Source organism: Azolla caroliniana, unplaced genomic scaffold, assembly GCF_043228905.1.
Source record: "Azolla caroliniana isolate FFs.n. ecotype wild unplaced genomic scaffold, voAzoCaro1.0.p SCAF_10, whole genome shotgun sequence".
In the NCBI taxonomy this organism is placed as follows: domain Eukaryota; kingdom Viridiplantae; phylum Streptophyta; class Polypodiopsida; order Salviniales; family Salviniaceae; genus Azolla; species Azolla caroliniana.
In genome coordinates this window covers 9,772,450-9,783,566 of record NW_028230445.1, presented here as the reverse complement: position 1 = coordinate 9,783,566, position 11,117 = coordinate 9,772,450, and positions in this window count along the sequence as shown.

The following is an 11,117-nucleotide window of genomic DNA, read 5'->3' as shown; positions in this document are numbered from 1 at the left end:
AAAACCTCTTTTATCTGAAAAACAACAAGATTTTAAACATTAAGTCGATATGTTATATCGAGTTGATGTAAAAAATAGAGTTTTCATCATAATTCCATACAAGGTATTGAATTATTGCTCAAAGTTTTTTTTACTAGATTTAAAAAATAATAATAATAATCAATTGTGCTTGAGTTCATCTAGAAAATTTATAATTTTCATCACAATTCGATATAATGTATTGAGTTCATGCTTAAAGTAATTTTTTCTAATTGTTTTCAATTTTGTTTCAATTTTTTTCAATTTTTTATAGTTTTTTATTGATTTTGTTTTATTTTTTAAACATCAATTTGATACATTGTATCAACTTGTGATAAAAGCTTTGGTTTTTTCATCACTTATTCAAGCTCAATTTTGTTTTAGAAAAAAAAACAAAGTACCAAAATAAAATAGAAAAAAATGTAATTATTTTAAAAAAAAAAATCTAAAATTAAACTTTTCATGTCATGATATGGTAGGACTCGAACCCATGACCTTATGTTACATGGGTCAAGCTCTTGACAATTAAACCATACATTGTAATACATAAAATATTATTTTTATCACTTCTTAAAGCTCAATTTTTTTTAAGAAAAAAAACAAAACACCATAATAAAATAGGAAAAAATGTAATTATTTTAAAAAAAAAATCCGAAATAAAACTTTAAACATGAACTCGATACACCGTGTCAGGTTCATGTAAAAAAGTTAGCTTTTCAACATGAACTCGATACGCCGTATCGGGTTCATGTATAAAAGTTAGTATCGAGTTCTTGTAAAATAGGTAACTTTTTTATATGTCATGATATGGTAGGACTCGAACCGATGACCTTCTGCTACATGGGTGGAGCTCTTGACCATTAGACCATGCACTATAATACATAAATTATTATTTTTATCACTTATTAAAGCTTAATTTTATTTTAGAAAAAAAACAAAACACCATAATAAAATAGGAAAAAATGTAATTATTTAAATAAAAAAATCTAAAATAAAACTTTAAACATGAACTCGATACGCCGTATCGAGTTCATGTAAAAAAGTTAGCTTTTCAACATGAACTCGATACGGCGTATCGAGTTCATGTTTAAAAGGGGTATCGAGTTCATGTAAAAGAGTTAGCTTAGTTCATGACATGATATAGTAGGACTCGAACCCATGACCTTCTGCTACATAGGTGAGGCTCTTAACCATTAGACCATACATTGTAATACATAAACTATTATTTTTATCACTTATTAGAGCTCAATTTGTTTTCAGAAAACAAACAAAACACCATAATAAAATAGGAAAAAATGTAATTATTTTAAAAAAAAATCCGAAATAAAACTTTAAACATGAATTCGATACGCCGTATCGAGTTCATGTAAAAAAGTTAGCTTTTCAACATGAACTCGATACGGCTTATCGAGTTCATGTTTAAAAGGGGTATCGAGTTCATGTAAAAGAGTTAGCTTAGTTCATGACATGATATAGCAGGACTCGAACGCATGACCTTCTGCTACATAGGTGAGGCTCTTAACCATTAGACCATACATTGTAATACATAAACTATTATTTTTATCACTTATTAGAGCTTAATTTGTTTTTAGAAAACAAACAAAACACCATAATAAAATAGGAAAAAATGTAATTATTTTTAAAAAAAAATCCGAAATAAAACTTTAAACATGAATTCGATACACCGTATCGAGTTCATGTAAAAAAGTTAGCTTTTCAACATGAACTCGATACGGCGTATCGAGTTCATGTTTAAAAGGGGTATCGAGTTCATGTAAAAGAGTTAGCTTAGTTCATGACATGATATAGTAGGACTCAAACCCATGACCTTCTGCTACATAGGTGAGGCTCTTAATCATTAGACCATACATTGTAATACATAAGCTATTATTTTTATCACTTATTAGAGCTCAATTTGTTTTCAGAAAACAAACAAAACACCATAATAAAATAGGAAAAAATGTAATTATTTTAAAAAAAAATCCGAAATAAAACTTTAAACATGAATTCGATACGCCGTATCGAGTTCATGTAAAAAAGTTAGCTTTTGAACATGAACTCGATACGGCGTATCGAGTTCATGTTGAAAAGGGGTATCGAGTTCATGTAAAAATGTTAGCTTAGTTGATGATATGATATGCTAGGACATAAACCCTTGACCTTGTGCTGCATGGGTGGAGCTCTTAACCATTAGACCATACATTGTAATACATAAAATATTATTTTCATCACTTATTAAATCTTAAAGTTTTTTAGAAAAGAAAACAAAATACCAAAATAAAATAGGAAAAATGTAATTATTTAAAAAAATAAATCAGAAATAAAACTTTAAACATGAACTCGATACGCCGTATCGAGTTCATGTTGAAAAGGCGTATCGAGTTCATGTAAAAAAGTTAACTTAGTTCATGTCGTGATATGTAGGACTTGAACCCATGACATTATGCTACATGGGTCAAGCTCTTGACCATTAGACGATACATTGTAATACATAAAATATTATTTTCCTCACTTATTAAAGCTCAAAGCCTTTTAGAGAAAAAAACAAAATACCAAAATAAAATAGGAAAAAATGTAATTATTTTAAAAAAAAATTCGGAAATAACACTTTCAACATGAACTCGATACGTCGTAGATTAACTCATGTCATCATCATTCCCTCTCAGTCCCTCTCTCTCTCTCAGTCTCTCTCTCTCTCTTCTTTTCTCAAGTGTTCTACACCTTAAATTCTTCTTAGTACTAATATTTCTCTCTTAGTACTAATTTCGTCTCTGTCTTAGAATTTTGTTTTTGAGCTTTAATAAGTGATGAAAAAACCTGAGTTTTTATCACAAGTCGATACAATGTATCAAGTTCATGTTTAAAATTATTATTTTTTCCATAAAAAAAAAAAAAAAGAAAAAAAAAAGAAATTAAAAGGAACAAAAAGAAACAAAAAAAATTGAAAAAAAATAAAAAAAAATTGAAACAAATTGAAAATGTTTTTTTTTTTAAATTAGAAAAAATTACTTTAAACATGAACTCGATACATTGTATTGAATTGTGATGAAAAATCTGGTTTTTCTATGAACTCAAGCTTAATTTATTATTATTATTATTTTTTAAATCCGGTAAAAAAACTTTGAACATGAATTTAATATATTGTATAGAGTTATGATGAAAACTCAATACAACATATCGTGTTCATGTTTAAAACTCTTGTTGTTTTTCAAATAAAAGAGGTTTTTAAAGATGTATGTTGCACAACAAGATACCTTATGGTAAATATGTGCTTCATTTATTAGAAGAAAACCATTAATAATTGTGTTGATGGTAATTGAACTTTGCAAATGCCATTTACTTCACAAATTTTGAAGGGGAATTCTTATAAGGAAGGAGATTATAACATTGTAGATACCTTGATAACTATGTGTTATGTTCAAATTGATATATTAATGTTCACATCTAAAGTTTGACAATTTATGAATATCGTCTACATTTTAGGAGTTGTGGATTTATCTGAATTGTTTATGAATATTGTCTACATTTCTTGAGTTGTGAATTTATGGATGTTAATGAGCACTAATTTATAGATGATGACATTAAGGATTGCAATATTACCTTTTATACTTAAAACATTTTCAAGTCTAACAATAGATGTAACCTTAATCTTCTCAAGACGGTGAAACCATTAATCTTAACTTGTGCCTTGAGTTGACCATAATTGTGATTTTCTTTAAGTTAACTACATTTCATATCTACAAACCATCAACATTTAAACATTATCCCTAAACTATTCAATTTTAGAAATTATCATTTAGAAATTTGTTAAATCTCAAAAAATTAGCAAAATTTACATGCTATTTAAAACATGTGATACTAGTGTATCAAGTTTTTGGAAATTGTCTAAAATCGCAAGATTATAAAAGGAATCTATAAGTGGAATGCGCAATCCTTCCACTTGTGAATGCAAAGGTGTTAGTAGTCTAGCTGCTACTAGGCTTCCAGTTACTGATGGATCCAGCTAACCGGCTCCCCAACTCATTGGCTCACCGATCTGTCTCGCTCACCGGCTCAGGCTTATCCAACCGATCCGGCTCCAATTGAGCTTGTTGCTCAATAATTATTGTGTCCCTTCTCTACTTGTGGTGTTGTGCTTTCATTCTCTATCTTACGCATGTTTTAATTAAACAGTTGCTTATTACGAATCCGAAATGTATCCGGAATCAATTGGATCGGCGGATAACATCATTCCCTTAACCACCCTTTGATGAAGTGTTCTGGAAGGACACATTGTGTTTGTGGCTAGTCCAACCCAAGATAAACACTATTTTGGTGACCACAATGGCGAACCCCCTTTGGAGATGGAGTCGAGGAATGATACGCAACGGTAAGATGTGCGATAGGAAGTCGATGAATGAGATACAATGATGATGTGTGGGAGGAAGTCGCGGAATGATATGCGGTAGAAGAAATGATGACGCTATGCTAGAGTGCGAGAATGGCAATGACGTTTGTGCAAATGTGCGGTTAGCGACAACATGTGTGTGCAAGAAAGCGTGGTGCGAGAGACAACAAGAAAGACGGAGAAGAACAACGAGACGACCAAACGAACAATGACGGAGAAGGAACCAGCAAAGAAACTCCGGATACAAGTAACACAGAGGGAACTGGTGGCCAGAACAGCCTCGGAAAAAGAAGTTGAGCGGGAACAGGAAATGCAAACATTAAGGGAGGAATTAGCCTCTCAAGAAGAATTAAGAGAGCGAGAAAGAGAATAGAGGAAGAAAACCGAAGAAGAGAAATGTAGGACTGAGGAATGTCTTCGGAAGAGTCAAGCGAACAACGACGAACATAAGGAGGAAAGAGAGAAGCTGATGCAGGAAAATGACAAGCTCTGGAGGATGACCGAAATGGAGATAGAGAGGCTAAAGGAAGAGATTCGGAAACAAAAAAAGGACCGGGAAGATCGGACGTGCTCTCAAATCAACTGGCGCCTAAACAAAAAAACAGAAGACTTTAAGAAGCTACATAGAGGTCATAAGCAACTCGAAGCAGAACATAAGAAGTTTCGGTGAATTGTTAGAAGCCTCATCTATTTGATGCTCACCCGTCTAGACCTTAGCTATCCAGTCATCTTGGTCAATCAATTCATGTCGCAAATGACATCCGATCACCTTCAATATGCGCAGAGGATATTGCAATATGTCAGCGACACGAAGGATTGTGGGATGTTGTATTGGATAGGTATAGTCGAACAACTCGTCGGCTACATAGATGTCGATTGGACCAAAAGCACAGGTGATGGTCAATTGACATTCGGATATCGCTCTCATTAGGGAGTGCGGTGATCAACTAATGCAGCAAGAAGCAACCAAAAGTGGCATTATCGAGCACTGAGGCCAAGTACAAAGGAGTGGTTGTCGCAACGTGCGAAGCCATTTGGCTTAAAAGGCTATTGAAGGATTGCAGGTGGAGGTGTTTGATGCGATGATGATCTACTGCGACAACCTTTGCAGTATCCAATTAGCAAAGAACCTCGTCTTCCATGCTCGAACGAAACACATCAAAGTGCGTTACCACTTCGTATGCGAGCAAGTTTTCAATGGTGAAGTGGAAATGCAATATGTTTCGACTGATCGGCAGGTGGCCGACATCTTCACCAAACCTCTCTAACTTGACAAGTTATGAAAATTCTTGTCAATGCTTGGTCCACAACACCTCAACTTGCCGAATTTGAGGGGGAGAGTCGAAGAGAGACTTGATGTGAGAGCAATTGAATCGGCTGAGGAAAGACCAACCAACTACAGGGGGAACATAAAGACTGAGCCAAAGCTACCCAAACATAGGGGGAGAACCCGTCAGAAGAGAGCCATGAAGACTTGGGCTGACATAGCCAAAGGTCGATTTGGAAACGAATCGGAGACACCCGATTCAGACAAAAGCAAGAATGAGTTGGAGACAGTTGATTCGAATGAGCCAAATCATATGAAGGCCAAATGGATGAGGAGGCAACCAAAGATGACGCCGATATGGAGGAGTCGACGAGTCCATGGGCCCCAAATCCACAGAGGCAAGGAGAAGGCTGTTGAGGGCCTTGGAAGCAGACAAGACGACTGGATAGGTCAAGGAGCGCGAGTAAGGTGGCATGAAGCCAGAGCGAAGAATTGGTAGAGCAAAAGGAGGGACCTCAAGTTGAGCTTGAGGGGGAGTGTTAGTTGACAAGCTCAAAATGGGTCGAATCAGCTCAAGAAACCAACAACCGGATCAGACGTAGGCCGATTGGCTAGGCCCAGATCGGTTGGGAGCCGCCAGACCGTTAGGGGCCAATAATCGTATTTTCGTAAATAGGAATATTTTAGGCAGTTAGTGTGAGTAGCTCTTTTATTAGCATTGAAGTACTTGTTATTCCTTTGGAGGACTTGTATAACAGGTGCTCAATGAGCACATCATCTTGTATAGAGCGTTGTTATTTTGAATGGAGGTTTTTGGTTGTCTGCTCAACTCTGTCTCTTTGTCTCTCTCCTCGTACATTCTTTGTGTTTACCTAACTGTTTGCAGGTGTCCTGCTAAGCCAGTTGTGTCTTGTGTACTAGCCTCTACACGTTATTCTTTTACATAACACTTCTTAAAACTCACTCACACAAGTTACGTGTTGAGTTAGCATAATGGGATTATCACCCAAATACAAATATGTAGTAGGTATCTAGTGGAAACCTAGAGGAGGATGCATATCGCTTACTTATTACATGCTCAATGTGTAAGGTAATTTTGAAGAAATATGATGACTTGTTAGATGGGCCTAATAATGCAAATGTCATACTCAAATGTCCACCAAGAAGGGTGAGCACATATGTGTGGGAATTATTTGCATGTAGAGAGTTTTTACTCCAAAGTAATAGCCCCCCCTCCCATAGAATATTTGCCAACTACTTTTCCCCATTGGTATTCACATGGAGCATGGTGGTTTGGACATCGCTTGTCCGTTCTGTTCTTCACTAAGACGATGAATCTATGGACAATGGTTTTAGCACTAATTTGGGAATAGTTTGCGTACTTCCATTATTGTCTATTCACTTTTTAGGAATAAGTAAGGAGGTTCAACCATTATGGGAGTTATTGAATAGTACCACTATATATTACATCTAGAAGGCGTCTTGCTTTCTCAATTTTCATCAAGTTGGAGCCCCACCAGTTGGAATGGAACATAATATTTGACTAGACATGGTTCACACTTTAAAAGGACAATGGGATTGTCTTATTAGAGATTCTGAAGATAAAGCTTCTCAACACCATCAACTTCTTACTTTGTGGAAAGCTACTTCACTTACATCCTCAAAGGATGGTAATCCTTTTTGGCATTTTGAGCCACCAAGATGCTTATTCCCTCTACTGATCACTTGAGGATTGAAATATTCAGCGAAGATATGTGTATATGTGTGTGTGAATAAGTTTTTATATTATATGTGGAATAGTTTGTGAATGCTCGCATGAGTTTGTTTGGGTGTACATGTGTATTCATATGTAAAGGAATGACTACATTTCAGTGCAATATGGATCTAAGTTTATATGTGTATGTGTATGTGGATGTGTACAAGAACAAGTGAAAATTACAATTGTACATTGTGTGTTTGCGTGCAACGAATAGTTAGCAAAATGGCAAACTTGGCTTCAATAACGATGATGATAACAATAAAGGTTCAATGTGAAAAGCAAGCATGAACACCATGGAAAGGTTGATGAACAATATTGTAATTTGTGCTTAGTTTCATATGATATTTTTTTATTTATGGCAAAATTTGGTTTCTACATTTTGAGGCATCTTTAGAAACGTGGTGATTTGCACCAGCACATGCCCGAAGTAAACTTATTTAATTAACTAATTAAAATCCTCGTAGCTTTCTCGAAACAGAGCAACTTGGGAGAACTAACGGAGAACAAAAAAGTTCAACAATAACATTTCCGCTCCATACAAATCCCTCGAAACATCAGTGACTTCCCCTTGTTATCCACATGTTGTTATCGTGGTTCATTTCTTGGTCCACGATGTCTTGTCATGAGCGGTTAGTTAAGGCATTTAGTGTGGGCTACGACATGAAAGCATCAAAGATGCATTCGGGAGAATAGAAGTTTAGAATTCTTGCATGCACGGGGCGTAGTCAATGGCATTATGTAGTGGACGGACAAAGTGAGAAGTCTACATTTGAAGTAGAAGCACCGCCGCCGCCGCCGCCACCACTACCGCTGCCGCCGCCACCACCACCGCTGCCGCCGCCGCCACCGCCACCACCGCCACCGCCGCCGCCGCCACCACCACCACTGCCAACCATGAGTGAGCTAGGGTTAGAAAGTAAGAAACGAAAGAAGAAGCATGGACAAGCCTTTTTCTGTATCACCATTGAAAGGGTGGGGGGGGGGGGGGGGGGAGGGGAGGGGAGGGGAGGCTCAATACAAATGTAGGTGAGGATGTCATTTCAACTGCAAGAAACTTACTTGTTATGGTAAGACGGGGGTTTTCCCTCACAATTCGACTGTTTTTTGCGTTTTCTGATCATCTTGATCACGAAGATGATGATGGCAATGACAGAGGAACCACCGGCGATTGATCCGATGGAGATGCTGATCTTCACATTAACTGTGGGGCCGGATGAACGAGAGGATGCGGTGGAATTAGATGAGGAAGGTACATGGGAAGGAGCAGGAGCAGATGGTGCAGACGCAGATGGTGAAGTGGGAGAAGGAGCCATGGCAGGAGGAGGAAGAAATTGGGGGTCTTCCATGGGGGTAGAATAATTGGAATCCGGTTTCGGAATCATAGGAAGAAGTGGGTGCATAATCAGTGGTTTCAGAATCAAATGGAGCAGGGGCTGAAGGGGATGTGAACTCATCTCCTGAATCGCTAGGTCCTGAGCTCTCAGAATCATATGATGGAGGAGGGGAGGAAGAGAAGGAGGAGGAGGTAAAGTCGTCGTCAAAGGTAAGAGATGGGGATGGTGACTGGCAGAGCGATGGAGAAGGAAGCCGCAGCAGCAGGAGAAAGAGGAGGAGGAGGATGGATCTGATTAGGAAGGAAGGAGATGGAGATGGAGATAGAGAGTCTGCTGCCATGGCTGGTTTTGAAGGGGAAGGGATGAAGCAGAGCCACGTCTGTCTGTCTCTGTGTCTCTGTTTCTGTTTCTGTTTCTGTTTCTGTGTGTGCTCTATTCCACTCCTCTTATACATATACATTATACATATATGCAGAGAGACAAGAGAAACAGAGAAGACAGACAGACAGAGGAAGTCTCCTCTGGTCACTAGTCAATGATCAAGTGGCAAGCTGGTCAATACCAGTCCAGACTTCGGTCAACCATAATCAATCATATGTATGCATGTGGCGTTGACTTCAGTCCTATGCCCCCCATCTTCTTCTTTTTGCAATTTGAGTCCATCATTCCAAACTTTTGGTTGGCATATTAACTTTTGCTCGCCCCCGACTACCTAACTAAATCGCTCGCTCTCTCTCTTGTTGGTTCTCTACTAGCACTTGCCAATCTACCACCTTTAATACGTACATAAAAGGGAGTATACCATAATATAGTTATACCACCAGTCACGAAATGGAGACATAATAAAAAAAACATGTTGCATTGACTCGATCTTATGCTAGCTTTTTGTTTGTTAATATGCGCTTTTGTCACAATTTGAGTTGCCACCTCCGTTGAGTATGGAAAATATGGGATCCCACAGGGATGAAAGGTGAGAAAAGTTAATTAAGCACAACAAGTCTTCCAAACAATCAAAGAAAGAGACAAAAATCATAAAGACCCCCACGAAAAGAAATTATAGTTTAACTTTAGATCATTTTTTGGCAATCAATATATTATACCGGTATAGCAGACCTTAACATTTTCTAGTTACAGTAATAACTCTTATCACATTTCTTAATTTATTGTCTCAAGTCAATTAATAAAAAAATATAAATACTTGATGAGATACATATGTTATCATTATTACTAGAGAGTCATTTTCTTTTGTGATACACATATAGTAAATACTCCACGATAAGATACGCCCATGACCGAGTCTAACATTATTTATGGCACCAACAATTATCATTGAATCTTTTATGGACATAACTCATGTCACTTGTGTAGGCAGCACTAGCAAACAAGAGAGATCCACAATGCTATTTAATGAACAAGAGAGCTCATTGTTTTTTGGTTCACAAAAATTTGGGAGTCAATCATTGAGGTTTTAACGATATATAGATTATCATGAGATAGCAAATCACAAGAGTGCAGGGGAAGCCTATGATGAGGAAGGAGAATGTTGTCATTAGTGGATTTACAATGCTGAAACTCAACGATTTCTCCACCGTATCATCCTTTACCTTAATCTCCCTTACCTTATGTAAAATGATTAATTATTGCAAAAATGGAGTTGCTCTTCATTTTATTTCCCCTCAAATTTAATGTAATATGTAGAAATCATAATTGCATTAATGTTTGAATCAATACATAAGTTGAAAACATGCCCTTTCCATGATCTAGGTAAATGAGAATTACTTTGGTATACTAGAGCAAAAATATATATCTCTTTGTCAAGTTTTGGAATTCTCGGATGATAATTTAGCCAGAGCTGGAATTCAAACCCGCGCATATTATGAGTATGCCAATGTCGTTGGGATATGTGTAATGTGTGTTTATGGAAATGTATGTGAGTATATGGATATGCATGTATTAAAATATGTGTAAAAGTTAAGTGTAACTCTTATGTTTAAATATACATGTAGGTCTTTGAGTAAGTATTTAAATGAGCATGCTAGATGAGTGAGTGTGTGTCTGTGTATAGACATACACACACACACACACACACATATTTAAAAGGTTAATAGTGGAAAGTTTGTATGTGTTAAGTGTCTTATGTGTAGGCATACAGATGCAGATTTGGTGAGGAAGGGTAAAATGGTGGAAAGTTTGTATGTGTTAAGTGTCTTATGTGTAGGCATACAAATGCAATTTTGGTGAGGAAGGGTAAGGCTTGGGTTGCATCCCATGCTTCGATTTGAGGATTGAAAGGTAGAATGTTTGTATTTATGAAAGAAAGTCATAGTGTGAATGCTTGGCTTGGATCCCAAA